General features: G+C 39.9%; 11 non-coding genes across 11 annotated transcripts; all 11 read right to left on the bottom strand.

The window, feature by feature from the left end:
• Nucleotides 1-13,374: 13,374 nt before the first annotated feature.
• TRNAH-GUG lies at nucleotides 13,375-13,446 on the bottom strand. The gene has a single exon. It is a non-coding gene; the product is annotated as a tRNA-His (tRNA).
• An 89-nt stretch (nucleotides 13,447-13,535) lies between these two features.
• TRNAH-GUG lies at nucleotides 13,536-13,607 on the bottom strand. Its single transcript has one exon. It is a non-coding gene; the product is annotated as a tRNA-His (tRNA).
• A 316-nt stretch (nucleotides 13,608-13,923) lies between these two features.
• TRNAH-GUG lies at nucleotides 13,924-13,995 on the bottom strand. The gene has a single exon. It is a non-coding gene; the product is annotated as a tRNA-His (tRNA).
• A 637-nt stretch (nucleotides 13,996-14,632) lies between these two features.
• Nucleotides 14,633-14,704, bottom strand: TRNAH-GUG. The gene has a single exon. It is a non-coding gene; the product is annotated as a tRNA-His (tRNA).
• Nucleotides 14,705-15,289: 585 nt separating this feature from the next.
• TRNAH-GUG lies at nucleotides 15,290-15,361 on the bottom strand. Its single transcript has one exon. It is a non-coding gene; the product is annotated as a tRNA-His (tRNA).
• Nucleotides 15,362-15,920: 559 nt separating this feature from the next.
• TRNAH-GUG lies at nucleotides 15,921-15,992 on the bottom strand. Its single transcript has one exon. It is a non-coding gene; the product is annotated as a tRNA-His (tRNA).
• A 505-nt stretch (nucleotides 15,993-16,497) lies between these two features.
• Nucleotides 16,498-16,569, bottom strand: TRNAH-GUG. The gene has a single exon. It is a non-coding gene; the product is annotated as a tRNA-His (tRNA).
• Nucleotides 16,570-17,233: 664 nt separating this feature from the next.
• On the bottom strand, nucleotides 17,234-17,305 carry TRNAH-GUG. The gene has a single exon. It is a non-coding gene; the product is annotated as a tRNA-His (tRNA).
• A 174-nt stretch (nucleotides 17,306-17,479) lies between these two features.
• On the bottom strand, nucleotides 17,480-17,551 carry TRNAH-GUG. The gene has a single exon. It is a non-coding gene; the product is annotated as a tRNA-His (tRNA).
• A 296-nt stretch (nucleotides 17,552-17,847) lies between these two features.
• TRNAH-GUG lies at nucleotides 17,848-17,919 on the bottom strand. The gene has a single exon. It is a non-coding gene; the product is annotated as a tRNA-His (tRNA).
• A 277-nt stretch (nucleotides 17,920-18,196) lies between these two features.
• On the bottom strand, nucleotides 18,197-18,268 carry TRNAH-GUG. Its single transcript has one exon. It is a non-coding gene; the product is annotated as a tRNA-His (tRNA).
• Nucleotides 18,269-22,489: the final 4,221 nt, after the last annotated feature.

The raw sequence follows: 22,489 nt of genomic DNA, 5'->3' as shown, positions 1-22,489 counted from the left end.
GTTTAATGCTCTAACATGCACGTTCTATCCATCTAAGGTTGGATTTATTAACATGCATGCTTGTCCAAGCAATCCCTATAAATACTACTTAAGGGGGATCCAAATGGTAACTTACATAGATAACTTGTACCTCTCGAGCTAGATTTTTTATAATTTCTCTATAGGTCCTAGTTCAAGCCAAAGTAAGACCAGTATGGAAACTGGAGTGAAAATAGTTGAACAAGACAAAAAGAACTCACCACACGACTGTAGGGGGTCTTTACACGTGTGTTTCACGCATGTGTGTCAAGTGTCACAATCGCACTCTTCCGGCAGCCAGACAGCGATTGTGTGACACTTGTTCTAACCCAGCCAACAAGTCAGCAGTGTGTAATTCTAACTTCGCAGATAATGTGGTGTATGCTCGAGCCTCATCACATGTTTGAGGGGAATTTTTTCGAAAACGTGAGCGAGGAAATATATTGAAAACGATTTTAAAGAAATCAATGTTATAGGCTAAAAGCAAATAAGCAACAACAACGACTTTGCTAGCATATGACCCGAGTAGGAAGAATTGACAACTAATCGCATCCCTACTATAGTACATTTTGGGGCATTTTAGCCCTAACGAGTGTAGACATGATTTTGGTAACTAGTCATACACTATTGACACAATAATAATAGTAAAGACATATCTAACCTGAAAAACAATAAAAGGGATTAAAACAGACCCATCCTTATCCATATACTATAAGACCAGCGGTTGGGATTCCTATAGACCATAGACCTGAACAACAGGAAAAAGCCTGGGCCCGCTTACGAAAAGTCGAAATGGAAGCGGATCTGTTTCGAGTGAATGGATACTTTGAGATAGAACGAGAAAAATTGAATTTGATTAATTCAAATTTTAAAAGTTTGGAACAATTAGAAAATTATAAAAATGAAACTATTAGTTTTGAACAACACAAAGCGATTAATCAAGTACGACAACAGGTTTTCCAACAAGCCTTACAAGGAGCTCTAGGAACTCTTAATAGTTGTTTGAACAACGAGTTACATTTACGTACCATCAGTGCTAATATTGCCATGTTTGGGACGATGAAAGAAATAACAGTTAAAAAAAAGAAAAAAAAAGAAAAAAAAGAAAAGAATTACGAAATACTCATGTAGCAAATGAAATTAGTAATATTATCTGACGTATTGAGCAATAAATAGAGAAGTAATGAGCAATAAATAAAGAAGAAAAAATTAGTTGTTGGGATTCGAGCCTAAGTCTCACGACCACAGTATGGAATTCTAACCACTAAACTACCAACAAACACTAAACTACCAACAAACTTCAAATTTGCTTGTTTGTACTAAACTATTGGATATTTAGCCTAATTTGCTCATTTGTAGCTCGGGATTCAAGCCCAGGTCTCCACGGCCACAACGTGGAATTCTCACCACTAAACTACACCCAATTGGATATTTAGCCTAATTTGCTCATTTGTAGCTCGGGATTCAAGCCCAGGTCTCCACGGCCACAACGTGGAATTCTCACCACTAAACTACACCCAATTGGATATTTAGCTGACATAGGTCTCCTACCTATATCACTTTCATGATTAAGGATAAAATCAACAAACTTCAAATATGCTCGTTTGTAGCTAGAAAAAGCAAATGTGGCTACAAGGATTCGAGCCTAGGTCTCCACGGCCACAACGTGGAATTCTCACCACTAAACTAATGGCCACTTGGATATTTGGCGACATTCATCACTTTCATGATTAAGTAAAAGCTAATGTGGAAGTTGGGATTCGAGCCCAGGTCTCCACGACCACAAACATTCATCACTTTCATGATTAAGGATAAACCAACAAACTTCAAATTTGCTCTTTTGTAGCTAGAAAAAGCAAATGTGGCCAACCACAACATGGGGATTCGAGCCCAAGTACGACCACAACATGGAATTCTCACCACTAAACTAGTGCCACTTGGATATTTAGCTAACATTTATCACTTTCATGTATAAGCATAAACCATCAAACTTCAAATTTGCTCGTTTATAGCTAGAAAAAGCAAATGTGGCTACTGGGATTCGAACCTAGGTCTCCATGACCACAACGTGGAATTCTCAACACTAAACTACAACAACTTGGATATTTAGCCAACATTCATCACTTTCATGATTAAGGATAAACCATCAAACTTAAAATTTGCTCGTTTGTAGCTAGAAAAAGCAAATGTGATTGTCTCCACGACCACAACGTGAAATTCTCACCACTAAACTAGTGCCACTTGGATATTTAGCGGACATTTATCACTTTCCTGATTAAGGATAAACCAACAAACTTTTAATTTGCTCGTTTGTAGCTAGAAAAAGCAAATGTGGCTGCGATGGTTGGCTGTTCACGGACTAGCTGTACCTACCGTTTCTTTTTTAGGGTCAATATCAGCAATGCAGTTCATCCAACGATAAACCTAATCCGAATTATAGAGCTATGACACAATCAAATCCGAACGAACAAAATGTTGAATTGAATCGTACCAGTCTTTACTGGGGTTATTACTCATTTTTGTACTTGTTGTTTTATTTTCCAATTAAATAAAAGAAAATACTAAATAATAGTACGAATTATCTTATCCCATTCGGGAACGACCACTTGATGAAATGGGGAGGGAAGTGGGACAAATGGTCGAGACTACTGGAAGGATTCCTCTTTGGATAATAGGTATAGGATTCAAGCCCAAGTCTCCACGACCACAACTTCTCACCACTAAACTACAACCACTTGGATATTTAGCCGACAGACTTCAAAATGCTCGTTTGTAGCTAAACAAAGTAAATGTGGCTGATTAAGGATAGACCAACAAACTTCTAATTTGTCTCCACGGCTACACCGTGGAATTCTCACCACTAAACTACAACCACTTGGATATTTAGCCAACATTCATTACTTTTATGATTAAGGATAGACCAACAAACTTCTAATTTACTCGTTTGTAGCTAAACAAAGTAAATGAGGATTCAAGCCCAGGTCTCCACAGCCACAACGTGGAATTCTCACCACTAAACTATGATAGACCAACTAATAAGATAAGGAACCACTACAAGGGGAGTAAGATTCGGATTACCTTGTTGATCGAATATCTCAAGGCAAGAACATTGTTTGAGATTCGAATCACTCTACAAGCAAGATCGATCATGTCTAGCTTGAATGATTCTTGTTGATCAAATATCTCAAGGCAAGAACACTTGCTTGAGATTCGAATTACTCCACAAGCAAAATTAATCATGTCGAGCTTGAATGATTCTACATGCAACCTAAACTACATAGAATTGCAAAGAAACTTAGCCATTGGCTAAAGAAGAGCACAAATGCTTCTTTTACTATATTTTTCAAGTCTCTTACACATACAACATACATGGCTTTATATAGCCTCAAAATGAAACTACTAAAGTCATTCCAAGAGTTGTAACATTCATACTTAATGGCCATAATTAACCATTATGTAATTGTAACCTATAGTAAATAAAGTCTTAAAATACATAAATGAAATACAATAACTCTAAATTGTAACCCACCCAAAATTTATAACAATCAAACTTCATTCTTCTTCAATGTGGCATGAATTGAAACATCTTTTGATAATTTTGACAACCTTTTCTTCACATCTTCATTGAAGTATATTGTATGATTGATGTCTTTTGGTTCATATCATTCTCCACTTCTTCAAGAGGATTCGTCCTCGAATCTATTTGTGAAACTTTGCTGCAAAAAATAAGTTATGGAAATACAAAGGACCTCACAACACTCTCTCACGTGTATACACTCAAGGAATTTTAGGCCACTCTTTTTAAACTCAGTTACACAAATGAAGCTCTCATTCTCACCTCTCAAAATTTGAAATAGAGCAAAGATTGAATTTTGAATTCTGGGTCGATTAAAAACTAAAAGGATAAAAATAAATAAAAATCAAATTGAAAAAAAAAAATGCAAAGGAAACATATATCCGATCTTGAGCCTGAAGCTCTGATACCAAATGATAAGATAAGGAACCACTACAAGGGGAGTAAGATTCGGATTACCTTGTTGATCGAATATCTCAAGGCAAGAACATTGTTTGAGATTCGAATCACTCTACAAGCAAGATCGATCATGTCTAGCTTGAATGATTCTTGTTGATCAAATATCTCAAGGCAAGAACACTTGCTTGAGATTCGAATTACTCCACAAGCAAAATTAATCATGTCGAGCTTGAATGATTCTACATGCAACCTAAACTACATAGAATTGCAAAGAAACTTAGCCATTGGCTAAAGAAGAGCACAAATGCTTCTTTTACTATATTTTTCAAGTCTCCTTCCAAATACAATATACATGGCTTTATATAGCTTCAAAATGAAACTTCTAAAGGCATTCCAAGAATTGTTACATTCATATTTAAGGGTCATAATTAACCATTATGAAATACAACCTAAAGTAAATAAAAACTCTTAAAATACATTTATGAAATACAATAACTCTAAATTGTAATCCACCCAAAATTTATCACATGAAACTTCATTCTTGATAATTTCAACACTATTTTCTTCACATCTTCATTGAAGCATATTGTATGATTGATGTCCCTTGGTTCATATCATCACATCTTCATTGAAGCATATTGTATGATTGATGTCCCTTGGTTCATATCACCAACAAACTTCTAATTTGCTCGGGGCGGTTTGAATTTGGGGGCTGTTCTTANCCCCCCCCGATCGTATTTCTCCCGAGATTAAAGAAAAGATGGGCATTCTGTCTTTTTAGAGCTATCGTCCCACTAAAAAAAATATTCTTGTGATAAGGCCTATTTCTGGTCAGAAATATAGTGAAATCACCTTTCCTATTCTTTCCCCGTACCCTGCGACTAAGAAAGATGTTCACTTCTTAAAATATCCCATATACGTAGGCGGGAACAGGGGAAGGGGTTAGATTTATCCCGACGGGAGTAAGAGTAATAATAATGTTTATAATTCTACAGCAGCAGGTATAGTAAGCAAAATAATACGAAAAGAAAAAGGAGGATATGAAATAACCATAGTGGGTGCATCGAATGAGCGTCAAGTGGTTGATATTATCCCTCAAGGACTAGAACTTCTTGTTCACAGGGTGAATCTATCAAACTGGATCAACCATTAACGAGTAATCCTAATGTGGAAGGATTTGGTCAGGGAGATGCAGAAATAGTCCTTCAAGATCCATTACGTGTCCAAGGCCTTTTGTTCTTTTTTGCATCTGTTATTTTGGCACAAATCTTTTTAGTTCTTAAAAAGAAATAGTTTGAGAAGGTTCAATTGTCCGAAATGAATTTCTAAATATGCGTATTTATCAACATCAAGTTCGTAAAAAAAACCAAATTTTTGTTGGAAATTCTCTAATTTAATTATATATGATCACAAAATTATGAAAAACTTTTTCCTTGTTTTTGTTTATATTCTTTTTCTACCATATTTCGGGAATGACTTGATTAAGGATAGACCACTAAACAAAGTAAATGTGGCTGTCGAGCCCAAATCTTTCACCACTAAGCTTGAAATGAAGAGCAAGTGGAGTACTAACAGGGGGTTGAATTATTAACAAGTGGTATCAGAGCCTTAATGTGGTATTTTGGGGTATTGTGAAAGCTTGGGCCTCATCGACCATTAGACGTGCTCACAATCGTGTTTATTCTCTTGAAATTCAATTTTCAAGAATTGTGTTTTTGAGTTTCATCCAGATTAATTATTGCAAATGGCAGAACCATCACGACGTGGATCGAGAGTGTGGAGTTCCAATCTCGAAGTAGAGAAATTTGATGGAACCAATAATTTTGGTGTTTGGCGAGGCGAAGTTAGCGATTTTCTGGTCATGCAAGACCTCGATGTTTCTCTCCAAGAGGAAATGCCTGAAGACATGACAGAAGCAGAATGGACGAAATTAAATCGACAATCCTGTGGAATTATTCGATCCTGTCTTGGCAAGGATCAGAAATATCCATTTATGAAGGTTACCATGGCGAAAGAATTATGGGACAAGCTTGAAGCGAAATATATGAAGAAGAGTGTGGAAAATAAACTCTATTTGAAGAAGAAACTCTTCCGTTTTGACTACAAGGAAGGCATCTCAATGGCTGAGCATTTGGATGATTTTAACAAAATCATCACTGATTTGCTCAATCTTGATGTTAAGATTGATGACGAGGACAAGGCCTTGTTGTTATTAAACTCTTTGCCGGAATCATACGAGTTTTTAGTAACGACCCTACTACATGGAATCACTAATATTGAATTTGAAGATGTTTCAAATGCCTTAATAAACAATGAGATGCGGAAAAAGGAAAAGAAGACGTATCAAAGCTTTAGCTCAAATGTTCTCACTGCTCATGGAAGAACTTCTAATTGGAAAAAGAACGAATGTGGAGAGTCTCGATTAAAGTCGAGAGGTAGATCTGACAACTGGAGAAAACTTGATAAAAATAAGTGTGCATATTGTCGACAGAAAGGCCATTGGAAAAAGGATTGTTCGATCTTAAAAGAGAAGGGGTCGAAGTCCAATGTGGTTAGAGATGACGACACTGATACAGATGATGCCTTGACAATCTCCCTATCAGTCAGCCAAACCAGTGAATGGATTCTTGATTCTGGGTGCTCCTATCATATGTGTCCCAACAAAGAGATGTTTTTGGACTTCAAAAAGTTCAATGGTGGAGTTGTCTATATGGGCAATGATAGTACTTGCAAGATAATGGGAATCGACTCAGTACAAATCAAGATGTTTGATGGGGTTATACGAAAACTCAAAGAGATGAGGTATGTCCCTGACTTGAAGAAAAATTTGATCTCACTTGGCGTTTTGGATGCGAGTGGTTATCGCATCATTTTGGAAGGAGGGAATTTGAAAGTAGCTCGTGGAGCTTTGGTGGCAATTACAGGAACTAGAAGAGGTAGCATATACTACCTCAACGGAATCACAATAATTGGGCATGCTGCTGTGGCAAGTTCAAAAGAACAAGACATATCGAAATTATGGCACATGCGACTCGGACATGCTGGTGAGAAGGCGCTTCAGACACTAGTGAACCAAGGAGTCCTTAAGGGTGCCACAATTGGAAGAATTGATTTCTGTGAACATTGTATATTTGGTAAACAAAAAAATGTGAAGTTTGGTACAGTTGTACACCAAACAAAAGACATTTTGGATTATGTTCACACTGATGTATGGGGTCCCACAAAGAATGTCTCATTGGGAGGAAAGAGGTGGTTCGTCACCTTTATTGATGACTACTCGAAGAGAGTTTGGATGTATCCCATGAGGCACAAAAACGAGGTTCTCCAAATCTTCCTAGAGTGGAAGAAAATGGTAGAGAATCAGACAGACCGGAAAATCAAAAGGCTGAGATCAAACAACGGGGGAGAATATACTTATGATCCATTTCTTAAAGTATGCCGAGATGAAGGGATCGTTCGACACTTCACTGTTCCTGGTAAGCCACAACAAAATGGAGTTGCTGAGAGAATGAACCAGACATTAACAGAGAAGGTTCGATGCATATTGTCTCAAGCAGGATTGAGTAAAGCATTTTGAGCTGAGGCTCTCAGTTATGCAGTTCACTTGGTGAATCGTTTACCTGTTTCTGGAAACGGTGGGAGAACTCCGCTTGAGGTATGGTCAGGTAGTCCTGTTAGTGATTATGATAAATTGCATGTGTTTGGGTGTCCTGCTTATTATCATGTGACAGACTCAAAGTTGGATCCTAGATAAAAAAAAGCCAAGTTTATGGGCTTTAGCAAAGGTGTGAAGGGCTATAGGTTATGGTGTCCAGAAACAAGTAAGATTGTTAATAGTCGAGATGTGACATTCGATGAGTCTGGAATGTTTTTGCAGAAAATTGAAAATAATGACGAGGCATTGAAGCAGGTGGAGAAGGTGGTGTTTTCTCCTGATGTGGTTGCTCCTACTGAAGAACCTATTGATCAGGTAAATAATAACTTTGATGTCTTAGAACAGAAAGAGCAAAGTCTTGAGGAGCAAAGCCTTGTAAATGAAAGACTTGAGGAACCTGAGTCAATCGCCAAGAATAGACCACGAAGGGTAATTCGAAAACCTGCAAGGTTTAATGATACGATAGCATATGCTTTCTCTTTGATTGATGGAGTTCCTAACAGTTACAAAGATGCTATTCAGAGCCCGGATAGCTTACACTGGCAAGAGACTGTGAATCAAGAGATAGCATCATTGGAGATAAATCAAACTTGGGATTTGGTACAACTTCCAAAAGGTAAGAAGGAAATTGGTTGTAAATGGGTTTTTGCAAAAAAGGAAGACCCTTTTGGTATACGTTATAAGGGTCGACTTGTGGCTAAAGGCTACGCACAAAAAGAAGGTATTGATTACAATGAAATTTTCTCACCTGTGGTAAAACATTCTTCGATTCGAATTTTGTTGGCTTTGGTTGCTCAATTTAATCTTGAGCTTGCACAACTCGATGTAAAAACTGCCTTTTTGCATGGTGATTTGGAAGAAGAAATATATATGGCGCAACCCGTTGGTTTTCGAGTAGTTGGACAACAACATTTAGTATGCAGATTGAAGAAATCTTTGTATGGGCTGAAGCAATCCCCTCGCCAATGGTATAAAAGGTTTGATCATTTCATGATAGAGCATATGTATACTCATAGTCAATTTGACCATTGTGTGTATTATTGATGTCTCGATGATGGATCGTTTATTTACTTGCTCTTATATGTTGATGATATGTTAATTGCTTCAAAGAGACAGGTGGAGATTGATAATCTCAAAGATGAGCTTTCTAAAACATTTGAATGAAAGACTTAGGCAATGCAAAGAAAATACTTGGAATGAAGATAGAGCGAGATCGAAAAAAAGGTACAGTCTGGTTGACTCAGTCTCAATATCTACGCAAGGTATTGTCAAGATTTAGTTTGAATGATTCAACCAAAAGGTATATGGAGAACATTCCTTATACAAATGTTGTTGGTGCGTTGATGTATGCTATGGTGTGTACTCGACCTGATCTTTCACACGCAGTAAGCATGGTGAGTCGTTATATGCATAATCCTGGTAAAGAGCATTGACAAGCTGTAAAATGGATTCTTAGGTACATTCTTGGCACTATTGATGTTGGTATTAAGTTTCAAAAACAAGAAATGTTTAATCTTGACAATCGTGTAGCTGGTTTTGTGGATTCTGATTATGCTGGTTATTTGGATAAGCGACGATCTACTACGGGATATTTATTTACTATGGCTGGTGGACCTGTTTGTTGGCGTTCAACATTGCAATCTACTGTTGCATTGTCTACCACTGAAGCAGAGTATATGGCAGTAACGGAAGCTTTTAAAGAAGCTATTTGGATGCATGGTTTGATCAATGACTTGGGTATTTTGCAGGGACATATAGATGTATTTTGTGATAGCCAGAGCGCTATTTGCTTGTCAAAAAATCAAGTCCATCATGCTCGTACAAAACACATTAATGTCCGTTTTCACTTTATTCGAGAAATTATTAGCAAAGGTGATATTCGTTTACTAAATATTGGAACTGCTGATAACCTTGCTGATATGTTGACAAAGGTGATCGCTTGTGAAAAGTTCTGCCATTGTTTGGATCTCATCAACGTCGAAAGGAAGGAGTAGTGTGTTGACGTGGTAACAACCAAATTCGCTATCAACTTGGAGATCTTATGACAAGGTGGAGATTGTTAAACACTGTCATAAGCCCTATTCTCAAGGTCTTGCTAATATTTTTAGGCATGTTAGTTTATCTGCTTGTTAGTTTATCTTTAGGTTTAATAGAAGGCTATATAATGCCATTCTTTGGTCTTGCTAATATTTTTAGGCTTGTTAGTTTATCTTTAGGTTTAGTAGAAGGCTATATAATGCCATTCTTTTGTTCCGCTTTCGGCTCATAACAAGTGGTATCAGAGCCTTATTGTGGTATTTTGGGGTATTGTGAAAGCTTAGGTTTAGCAGAAGGCTATATAATGCCATTCTTTCTGCTTGTTGTGAGTACATTTGTTCCGCTTTCGGCTCGTACATTTCTTTGTTCCGCTTTCGGCTCATAACAAGTGGTATCAGAGCCTTATTGTGGTATTTTGGGGTATTGTGAAAGCTTAGGTTTAGCAGAAGGCTATATAATGCCATTCTTTCTGCTTGTTGTGAGTACATTTGTTCCGCTTTCGGCTCGTACATTTCTTTGTTCCGCTTTCGGCTCATAACAAGTGGTATCAGAGCCTTATTGTGGTATTTTGGGGTATTGTGAAAGCTTAGGTTTAGCAGAAGGCTATATAATGCCATTCTTTCTGCTTGTTGTGAGTACATTTGTTCCGCTTTCGGCTCGTACATTTCTGATTTTGGTGTTTACTTGAAATTCAATTTTCAAGAATTGTGTTTTTGAGTTTCATACAGATTAATTATTGAAAATTGTCAAACCAACCGACTTCAAATTTGCTCGTTCATCTCTAGAAAAAGAGAATGTGGCTGCTGGGATTCGAGCCCAGGTCTCCACATTTGCTCGTTTGTTCATCACTATCATGATTAAAGATAAACCAACAGACTTCAAATTTGCTAGTTTGTCTCCAGAAAAAGAGAATGTGGCTGCTCGGTAAAGATAAACCAACAGACTTCAAATTTGCTAGTTTGTCTCCAGAAAAAGAGAATGTGGCTGCTCGGATTCAATTCGAGCCCAGGTGTCCACGACCACAACGTTGAATTCTCACCCACTAAACTACAACCACTTGGATATTTAGCCGACATTCATCACTATCATGATTAAGGATAAACCAACAGACTTCAAATTTGCTCGTTTGTCTCTAGAAAAAGAGAATGTGGGTGCTAGGATTCAAGCCACAGGGGTCAAAAAAGTGAATGTGGCTTGAAGCTACGTGGAATTCTCACCACTAAACTACCAACAGACTTCAAATTTGCTCGTTCATCTCTAGAAAAAGAGAATGTGGCTGCTGGGATTCGAGCCCAGGTCTCCACATTTGTTCGTTCGTTCATCACTATCATGATTAAGGATAAACCAACAGACTTCAAATTTGCTAGTTTGTCTCCAGAAAAAGAGAATGTGGCTGCTCGGATTCAATTCGAGCCCAGGTGTCCACGACCACAACGTTGAATTCTCACCCACTAAACTACAGCCACTTGGATATTTAGCCGACATTCATCACTATCATGATTAAGGATAAACCAACAGACTTCAAATTTGCTCGTTTGTCTCTACAAAAAAAAAATGTGGGTGCTAGGATTCAAGCCACAGGGGTCAAAAAAGTGAATGTGGCTTGAAGCTACGTGGAATTCTCACCACTAAACTACCAACAGACTTCAAATTTGCTCGTTCATCTCTAGAAAAAGAGAATGTGGCTGCTGGGATTCGAGCCCAGGTCTCCACATTTGCTCGTTCGTTCATCACTATCATGATTAAGGATAAACCAACAGACTTCAAATTTGCTAGTTTGTCTCCAGAAAAAAAGAATGTGGCTGCTCGGATTCAATTCGAGCCCAGGTGTCCACGACCACAACGTTGAATTCTCACCCACTAAACTACAGCCACTTGGATATTTAGCCGACATTCATCACTATCATGATTAAGGATAAACCAACAGACTTCAAATTTGCTCGTTTGTCTCTAGAAAAAGAGAATGTGGGTGCTAGGATTCAAGCCACAGGGGTCAAAAAAGTGAATGTGGCTTGAAGCTACGTGGAATTCTCACCACTAAACTACCAACAGACTTCAAATTTGCTCGTTCATCTCTAGAAAAAGAGAATGTGGCTGCTGGGATTCGAGCCCAGGTCTCCACATTTGCTCGTTCGTTCATCACTATCATGATTAAGGCTAAACCAACAGACTTCAAATTTGCTAGTTTGTCTCCAGAAAAAGAGAATGTGGCTGCTCAGATTCAATTCGAGCCCAGGTGTCCAAGACCACAACGTTGAATTCTCACCCACTAAACTACAGCCACTTGGATATTTAGCCGACATTCATCACTATCACGATTAAGGATAAACCAACAAACTTCAAATTTGCTCGTCCGTCTCTAGAAAAAGAGAATGTGTTTGCTGAGATTCGAGCCCAAGTCTCCACGGCCACAACGTGGAATTCTCACCACTAAACTACAGCCACTTGGATATTTAGCTAACATTCATCACTATCATTATTAAGGATAAACCAACAGACTTCAAATTTGCTCGTTGCTAGGATTCGAGCCCACGTCTCCACGGCCACAACGTGGAATTCTCACCACTAAACTACAACCACTTGGAAATTTAGCCAACATTCATCACTAACATGTTTAAGGATAAACCAACATACTTCAAATTTGCTCGTTTGTCTCTAGAAAAAGAGAATGTGGCTGCTGGGATTCGAGCCTAGGTCTCCACGGCCACAACGTGGAATTCTCACCACTAAACTACCGCCACTTGGATACTTAGCCAACATTCATCACTTTCATGATTAAGGATAAACTAATAGACTTCAAATTTGTTCGTTTGTCTCTATAAAAATAGAATGTGGCTGTTGGGATTCGAGCCTAGGTCTCAGCAGCCAACTACGTGGAATTCTATCATGATTAAGAATAAACCAATAGACTTCAAATTTGCTCGTTTGTCTCTAGAAAAAGAGAATGTGGCTGCTAGGATTCAAGCTCAGGTCTCCACGGCCACAACATGGAATTCTCACCACTAAACTATAGCCACTTCGATATTTAACCGACATTCATCACTATCATGATTAAAGATAAACCAACAGGCTTCAAATTTTCTCGTTTGTCTCTAGAAAAAGAGAATGTGGCTGCGGCTGCTGGGCTTCGAGCACAGGTCTCCACGGCCACAACGTGGAATTCTCACCACTAAATTACAGCCACTTGGATATTTAGCCGACATTCATCACTATCATGGTTAAGGATAAACCAACAAACTTCAAATTTGCTCGTTTGTCTCTAGAAAAAGAGAATGTGGGCCACAACGTGGAATTCTCACTATCATGGTTAAGGATAAACCCCACAACGTGGAATTCTCACTATCATGGTTAAGGATAAACCAACATACTTCAAATTTGCTCGTTTGTCTCTAGAAAAAGAGAATGTGGCTGCTGGGATTCGAGCCCAGGTCTCCACGACCACAACGTGGAATTCTCACCGCTAAACTATAGCCACTTGGAAATTTAGCCGACATTCATCACTATCATGATTAAGGATAAACAAACAAACTTCAAATTTGCTCGTCTCAAGCCTAGGTCTCCATGGCCACTACGTGGAATTCTCCCCCCTAAACTACAGCCAATTGGATATTTAGTTGACATTCATTACTTTCATGATTAAGGATAAACCAACAGGCTTCAAATTTGTTCGTTTGTCTCTAGAAAAAGAGAATGTGGCTGCTGGGATTCGAGCCCAGGTCTCCACGGCCACAACGTGGAATTCTCACCACTAAACTACAGCCACTTGGATATTTGGCCGACATTCATCACTATCATGATTAAGGATAAACCAACAGACTTCAAATTTGCTCGTTTGTCTCTAGAAAAAGAGAATGTGGCTGCTGGGATTCGAGCCCAGGTCTCCACGGCCACAACGTGGAATTCTCACCACTAAACTACAGCCACTTGGATATTTGGCCGACATTCATCACTTTCATGATTAAGGATAAACAAACAACCTTCAAATTTGTTCGTTTGTCTCTAGAAAAAGAGAATGTGGCTGCTAGAATTCGAGACCAGGTCTCCACAACCACAACGTGGAATTCTCACCACTAAACTACAGCCACTTGGATATTTGGTGACATTCATCACTATCATGATTAAGGATAAACCAACAGACTTCAAATTTGCTCGTTTGTCTCTAGAAGACATTCATCACTATCATGATTAAGGATAAACCAACAGACTTCAAATTTGCTCGTTTGTCTCTAGAAAAAAAGAATGTGGCTGCTGGGATTCGAGCCCAGGTCTCCACGGCCACAACGTGGAATTCTGACCACTAAACTACAGCCACTTGGATATTTGGCCAACATTCAATACTATCATGATTAAGGATAAACCAACAGACTTCAAATTTGCTCGTTTGTCTCTAGAAAAAGAGAATGTGGCTACGAGGATTTGAGCCCAGGTCTCCACAGCCACAACGTGGAATTCTCACCACTAAACTACAACCACTTGGATGTCTCCACAGCCACAACGTGGAATTCTCACCACTAAACTACAGCCACTTGGATGTCTCCACAGCCACAACGTGGAATTCTCACCACTAAACTACAGCCACTTGGATATTTAGCTAACATTCATCACTATCATGATTTAGGATAAACCAACAGACTTCAAATTTGCTCGTTTGTCTCTAGAAGTAGAGAATGTGGGATACGAGCCCAGGTCTCCACGGCCACAACGTGGAATTCTCACCACTAAACTACAACCACTTGGATATTTAGCTAACATTCATCACTATCATGATTAAGGATAAACCAACAGACTTCAAATTTGCTCGTTTGTCTCTAGAAAAAGAGAATGTGGCTACTGGGATTCGCACCACTAAACTATAGCCACTTGGAAATTTAGCCAACATTCATCACTATCGTGATTAAGGATAAACCAACAGACTTCGAATTTGCTCGTTTGTCTCTAGAAAAAGAGAATGTGGCTACTGGGATTCGAGCCCAGGTCTCCACGGCCACAACATGGAATTCTCACCACTAAACTACAGCCACTTGGAATTTTAGCCGACATTCATCACTATCATGATTAAGGATAAACCAACAGACTTCAAATTTGCTCGTCTCTAGAAAGGACAACGTGGAATTCTCACCACTAAACTACAACCACTTGGATATTTAGCTAACATTCATCACTATCATGATTTAGGATAAACCAACAGACTTCAAATTTCCACTTGGATATTTAGCTAACATTCATCACTATCATGATTTAGGATAAACCAACAGACTTCAAATTTGCTCGTTTGTCTCTAGAAAAAGAGAATGTGGGATACGAGCCCAGGTCTCCACGTCCACAACGTGGAATTCTCACCACTAAACTACAGCCACTTGGATATTTAGCTAACATTCATCACTATCATGATTAAGGATAAACCAACAGACTTCAAATTTGCTTGTTTGTCTCTAGAAAAAGAGAATGTGGGATACGAGCGCAGGTCTCCACGGCCACAACGTGGAATTCTCACCACTAAACTACAGCGACTTGGATATTTAGCCGACATTCATCACTATCATGATTAAGGATAAACCAACAGACTTCAAATTTGAATTTGCTCGTTTGTCTCTAGAAAAAGAGAATGTGGCTGCTGGGATTCGAGCCCAGGTCTCCACGGCCACAACGTGGAATTCTCACCACTAAACTACAGCCACTTGGATAATTAGTTGACATTCATCACTATCATGATTAAGGATAAACCAACATACTTCAAATTTGCTCGTTTGTCTCTAGAAAAAGAGAATGTGGGATACGAGCCCAGGTCTCCACGGCCACAACGTGGAATTCTCACCACTAAACTACAGCCACTTGGATATTTAGCCGACATTCATCACTATCATGATTAAGGATAAACCAACAGACTTCAAATTTGCTCGTTTGTCTCTAGAAAAAGAGAATGTGGCTGCTGGGATTCGAGCCCAGGTCTCCACGGCCACAACGTGCAATTCTCACCACTAAACTAGTGGCCACTTGGATATTTAGCCGACATTCATCACTATCATGATTTAGGATAAACCAATATACTTCAAATTTGCTCATTTGTCTCTAGAAAAAGAGAATGTGGGATACGAGCCCAGGTCTCCACGGCCACAACGTGGAATTCTCACCACTAAACTACAGCCACTTGGAATTTTAGCCGACATTCATCACTATCATGATTAAGGATAAACCAACAGACTTCAAATTTGCTCGTTTGTCTCTAGAAAAAGAGAATGTGGCTGCTGGGATTCGAGCCCAGGTCTCCACGGCCACAACGTGGAATTCTCACCACTAAACTACAGCCACTTGGAATTTTAGCCGACATTCATCACTATCATGATTAAGGATAAACAACCAGACTTCAAATTTGCTCGTTTGTCTCTAGAAACAGAGAATGTGGCTGCTGGGATTCGATAAACCAACAGACTTCAAATTTGCTCGTTTGTCTCTAGAAACAGAGAATGTGGCTGCTGGGATTCAAGCCCAGGTCTCCACAGCCACAACGTGGAATTCTCACCACTAAACTACAGCCACTTGGATATTTAGCTAACATTCATCACTATCATGATTTAGGATAAACCAACAGACTTCAAATTTGCTCGTTTGTCTCTAGAAAAAGAGAATGTGGGATACGAGCCTAGAAAAAGAGAATGTGGGATACGAGCGCAGGTCTCCACGGCCACAACGTGGAATTCTCACCACTAAACTACAGCGACTTGGATATTTAGCCGACCTTCATCACTATCATGATTAAGGATAAACCAACAGACTTCGAATTTGAATTTGCTCGTTTGTCTCTAGAAAATGAGAATGTGGCTGCTGGGATTCGAGCCCAGGTCTCCACGGCCACAACGTGGAATTCTCACCACTAAACTACAGCCACTTGGATATTTAGCCGACATTCATCACTATCATGATTAAGGATAAACCAACAGACTTCAAATTTGCTCGTTTGTCTCTAGAAAAAGAGAATGTGGGATACGAGCCCAGGTCTCCACGGCCACAACGTGGAATTCTCACACTTAAACTACAGCCACTTGGAATTTTAGCCGACATTCATCACTATCATGATTAAGGATAAACCAACACTTGGAATTTTAGCCGACATTCATCACTATCATGATTAAGGATAAACCAACAGACTTCAAATTTGCTCGTTTGTCTCTAGAAACAAGTGAATGTGGCTGTTGGGATTCAAGCCCAGGTCTCCACAGCCACAACGTGGAATTCTCACCACTAAACTACAGCCACTTGGATGTCTCCACAGCCACAACGTGGAATTCTCACCACTAAACTACAGCCACTTGGACATTTAGCTAACATTCATCACTATCATGATTAAGGATAAACCAACAGACTTCAAATTTGCTTGTTTGTCTCTAGAAAAAGAGAATGTGGGATACGAGCCCAGGTCTCCACGGCCACAACGTGGAATTCTCACCACTAAACTATAGCCACTTGGATATTTAGCCGACATTCATCACTATCATGATTAAGGATAAACCAACAGACTTCGAATTTGCTCGTTTGTCTCTAGAAAAAGAGAATGTGGCTACTGGGATTCGAGCCCAGGTCTCCACGGCCACAACGTGGAATTCTCACCACTAAACTACAGCCACTTGGAATTTTAGCCGACATTCATCACTATCATGATTAAGGATAAACTGGGACAACGTGGAATTCTCACCACTAAACTACAGCCACTTGGATATTTAGCTAACATTCATCACTATCATGATTAAGGATAAACCAACAGACTTCAAATTTGCTCGTTTGTCTCTAGAAAAAGAGAATGTGGCTGCTGGGATTCGAGCCCAGGTCTCCACGGCCACAACGTGGAATTCTCACCACTAAACTACAGCCACTTGGATATTTGGCCGACATTCATTACTATTATGATTAAGGATAAACCAACAGACTTCCAATTTGCTCGTTTATCTCAAGAAGAAGAGAATGTTGCTGCACGGATTCGAGCCGAGGTCTCCACGGCCACAACGTGGAATTCTCACCACTAAACTACAGCCACTTGGATATTTGGCCGACATTCATCACTATCATGATTAAGGATAAACCAACAGACTTCAAATGGCCGACATTCATCACTATCATGATTAAGGATAAACCAACAGACTTCAAATTTGCTCGTTTGTCTCTAGAAAAAGGTGGCTGCTGGGATTCGAGCCCAGGTCTCCACGGCCACAACGTGGAATTCTCACCACTAAACTACAGCCACTTGGATATTTGGCCGACATACATCACAATCATGATTAAGGATAAACCAACAGACTTCAAATTTGCTTGTTTGTCTCTAGAAAAAGAGAATGTGGGATACGAGCCTAGAAAAAGAGAATGTGGGATACGAGCCCAGGTCTCCACGGCCACAACGTGGAATTCTCACCACTAAACTACAGCCACTTGGATATTTAGCCGACATTCATCACTATCATGATTAAGGATAAACCAACAGACTTCGAATTTGAATTTGCTCGTTTGTCTCTAGAAAAAGAGAATGTGGCTGCTGGGATTCGAGCCCAGGTCTCCACGGCCACAACGTGGAATTCTCACCACTAAACTACAACCACTTGGATATATGGTCGACATTCATTACTATCATGATTAAGGATAAACCAACAGACTTCAAATTTGCTCGTGGCTGTAGGGATTCGAGCCGAGGTCTCCACGGCCACAACGTGGAATTCTCACCACTAAACTAGTGCCACTTGGATATTTGGCCGACATTCATCACTATCACGATTAAGGATAAACCAACAGACTTCAAATTTGCTCGTTTGTCTCTAGAAAAAGAGAATGTGGCAGGGATTCGGAGCCAAGTCTCCACAGCTACAACGTGGAATTCTCACCACTAAACTACAGCCACTTGGATATTTAGCCATTTAGCCGACATTCATCACTTTCATGATTAAGGATAAAGCAACAAACCTCAAATTTGTTCGTTTGTCTCTAGAAAAAGAAAATGTGGCTGCAGGGATTCGAGCCGAGGTCTCCACGGCCACAACGTGGAATTCTCACCACTAAACTAGTGCCACTTGGATATTTGGCCGACATTCATCACTATCACGATTAAGGATAAACCAACAGACTTCAAATTTGCTCGTTTGTCTCTAGAAAAAGAGAATGTGGCAGGGATTCGAAGCCAAGTCTCCACAGCTACAACGTGGAATTCTCACAACTAAACTACAGCCACTTGGATATTTAGCCATTTAGCCGACATTCATCACTTTCATGATTAAGGATAAAGCAACAAACCTCAAATTTGTTCGTTTGTCTCTAGAAAAAGAAAATGTGGCTCTCACCACTAAAAAACTACAACCACTTGGATATATCATGATTAAAGATAAACCAGACTTCAAATTTGCTCGTTTGTCTCTAGAAAAAGAGAATGTGGCTGCAGGGATTCGAGCCAAGGTCTCCACGGCCACAACGTGGAATTCTCACCACTAAACTACAGCCACTTGGATATTTGGCCGACATTCATTACTATCATGATTAAGGATAAACCAACAGACTTCAAATTTGCTCGTGGCTGTAGGGATTCGAGCCGAGGTCTCCACGGCCACAACGTGGAATTCTCACCACTAAACTAGTGCCACTTGGATATTTGGCCGACATTCATCACTATCATGATTAAGGATAAACCAACAGACTTCGAATTTGCTCGTTTGTCTCTAGAAAAAAAGAATGTGGCTGCTGGGATTCAAGCCCAGGTCTCCACAGCCACAACGTGGAATTCTCACCACTAAACTACAGCCACTAGGATATTTAGCCGACATTCATCACTATCATGATTTAGGATAAACCAACAGACTTCGAATTTGCTCGTTTGTCTCTAGAAAAAAAGAATGTGGCTGCTGGGATTCAAGCCCAGGTCTCCACAGCCACAACGTGGAATTCTCACCACTAAACTACAGCCACTAGGATATTTAGCCGACATTCATCACTATCATGATTTAGGATAAACCAACAGACTTCGAATTTGCTCGTTTGTCTCTAGAAAAAAAGAATGTGGCTGCTGGGATTCAAGCCCAGGTCTCCACAGCCACAACGTGGAATTCTCACCACTAAACTACAGCCACTAGGATATTTAGCCGACATTCATCACTATCATGATTTAGGATAAACCAACAGACTTCGAATTTGCTCGTTTGTCTCTAGAAAAAAAGAATGTGGCTGCTGGGATTCAAGCCCAGGTCTCCACAGCCACAACGTGGAATTCTCACCACTAAACTACAGCCACTAGGATATTTAGCCGACATTCATCACTATCATGATTTAGGATAAACCAACAGACTTCGAATTTGCTCGTTTGTCTCTAGAAAAAAAGAATGTGGCTGCTGGGATTCAAGCCCAGGTCTCCACAGCCACAACGTGGAATTCTCACCACTAAACTACAGCCACTAGGATATTTAGCCGACATTCATCACTATCATGATTTAGGATAAACCAACAGACTTCGAATTTGCTCGTTTGTCTCTAGAAAAAAAGAATGTGGCTGCTGGGATTCAAGCCCAGGTCTCCACAGCCACAACGTGGAATTCTCACCACTAAACTACAGCCACTAGGATATTTAGCCGACATTCATCACTATCATGATTTAGGATAAACCAACAGACTTCGAATTTGCTCGTTTGTCTCTAGAAAAAAAGAATGTGGCTGCTGGGATTCAAGCCCAGGTCTCCACAGCCACAACGTGGAATTCTCACCACTAAACTACAGCCACTAGGATATTTAGCCGACATTCATCACTATCATGATTTAGGATAAACCAACAGACTTCGAATTTGCTCGTTTGTCTCTAGAAAAAAAGAATGTGGCTGCTGGGATTCAAGCCCAGGTCTCCACAGCCACAACGTGGAATTCTCACCACTAAACTACAGCCACTAGGATATTTAGCCGACATTCATCACTATCATGATTTAGGATAAACCAACAGACTTCGAATTTGCTCGTTTGTCTCTAGAAAAAAAGAATGTGGCTGCTGGGATTCAAGCCCAGGTCTCCACAGCCACAACGTGGAATTCTCACCACTAAACTACAGCCACTAGGATATTTAGCCGACATTCATCACTATCATGATTTAGGATAAACCAACAGACTTCGAATTTGCTCGTTTGTCTCTAGAAAAAAAGAATGTGGCTGCTGGGATTCAAGCCCAGGTCTCCACAGCCACAACGTGGAATTCTCACCACTAAACTACAGCCACTAGGATATTTAGCCGACATTCATCACTATCATGATTTAGGATAAACCAACAGACTTCGAATTTGCTCGTTTGTCTCTAGAAAAAAAGAATGTGGCTGCTGGGATTCAAGCCCAGGTCTCCACAGCCACAACGTGGAATTCTCACCACTAAACTACAGCCACTAGGATATTTAGCCGACATTCATCACTATCATGATTTAGGATAAACCAACAGACTTCGAATTTGCTCGTTTGTCTCTAGAAAAAAAGAATGTGGCTGCTGGGATTCAAGCCCAGGTCTCCACAGCCACAACGTGGAATTCTCACCACTAAACTACAGCCACTAGGATATTTAGCCGACATTCATCACTATCATGATTTAGGATAAACCAACAGACTTCGAATTTGCTCGTTTGTCTCTAGAAAAAAAGAATGTGGCTGCTGGGATTCAAGCCCAGGTCTCCACAGCCACAACGTGGAATTCTCACCACTAAACTACAGCCACTAGGATATTTAGCCGACATTCATCACTATCATGATTTAGGATAAACCAACAGACTTCGAATTTGCTCGTTTGTCTCTAGAAAAAAAGAATGTGGCTGCTGGGATTCAAGCCCAGGTCTCCACAGCCACAACGTGGAATTCTCACCACTAAACTACAGCCACTAGGATATTTAGCCGACATTCATCACTATCATGATTTAGGATAAACCAACAGACTTCGAATTTGCTCGTTTGTCTCTAGAAAAAAAGAATGTGGCTGCTGGGATTCAAGCCCAGGTCTCCACAGCCACAACGTGGAATTCTCACCACTAAACTACAGCCACTAGGATATTTAGCCGACATTCATCACTATCATGATTTAGGATAAACCAACAGACTTCGAATTTGCTCGTTTGTCTCTAGAAAAAAAGAATGTGGCTGCTGGGATTCAAGCCCAGGTCTCCACAGCCACAACGTGGAATTCTCACCACTAAACTACAGCCACTAGGATATTTAGCCGACATTCATCACTATCATGATTTAGGATAAACCAACAGACTTCGAATTTGCTCGTTTGTCTCTAGAAAAAAAGAATGTGGCTGCTGGGATTCAAGCCCAGGTCTCCACAGCCACAACGTGGAATTCTCACCACTAAACTACAGCCACTAGGATATTTAGCCGACATTCATCACTATCATGATTAAGGATAAACCAACAGACTTCAAATTTGCTCGTTTGTCTCTAGAAAAAGAGAATGTGGCTGCTGGGATTCGAGCCCAGGTCTCCACGGCCACAACGTGGAATTCTCACCACTAAACTAGTGCCACTTGGATATTTGGCCGACATTTATCACTATCATGATTAAGGATAAACCAACAGACTTCGAATTTGCTCGTTTGTCTCTAGAAAAAAAGAATGTGGCTGCTCGGATTCAATTCGAACTCAGGTCTCTACAGACACAACGTTGAATTCTCACCACTAAGCAAGTTTGATATTTAGCCGACATTCATCACTATCATGATTAAGGATAAATCAACAAACTTCGAATTTGCTCGTTTGTCTCCAGAAAAAGAGAATGTGGGATACGAGCCTAGAAAAAGAGAATGTGGGATACGAGCCCA

The sequence above is a fragment of the Cucurbita maxima genome, unplaced genomic scaffold (genome assembly GCF_002738345.1).
Source record: "Cucurbita maxima cultivar Rimu unplaced genomic scaffold, Cmax_1.0 Cma_Scf00031, whole genome shotgun sequence".
Classification (NCBI taxonomy): Eukaryota; Viridiplantae; Streptophyta; class Magnoliopsida; order Cucurbitales; family Cucurbitaceae; genus Cucurbita; species Cucurbita maxima.
This window is presented reverse-complemented; position numbering and strand designations above follow the sequence as displayed.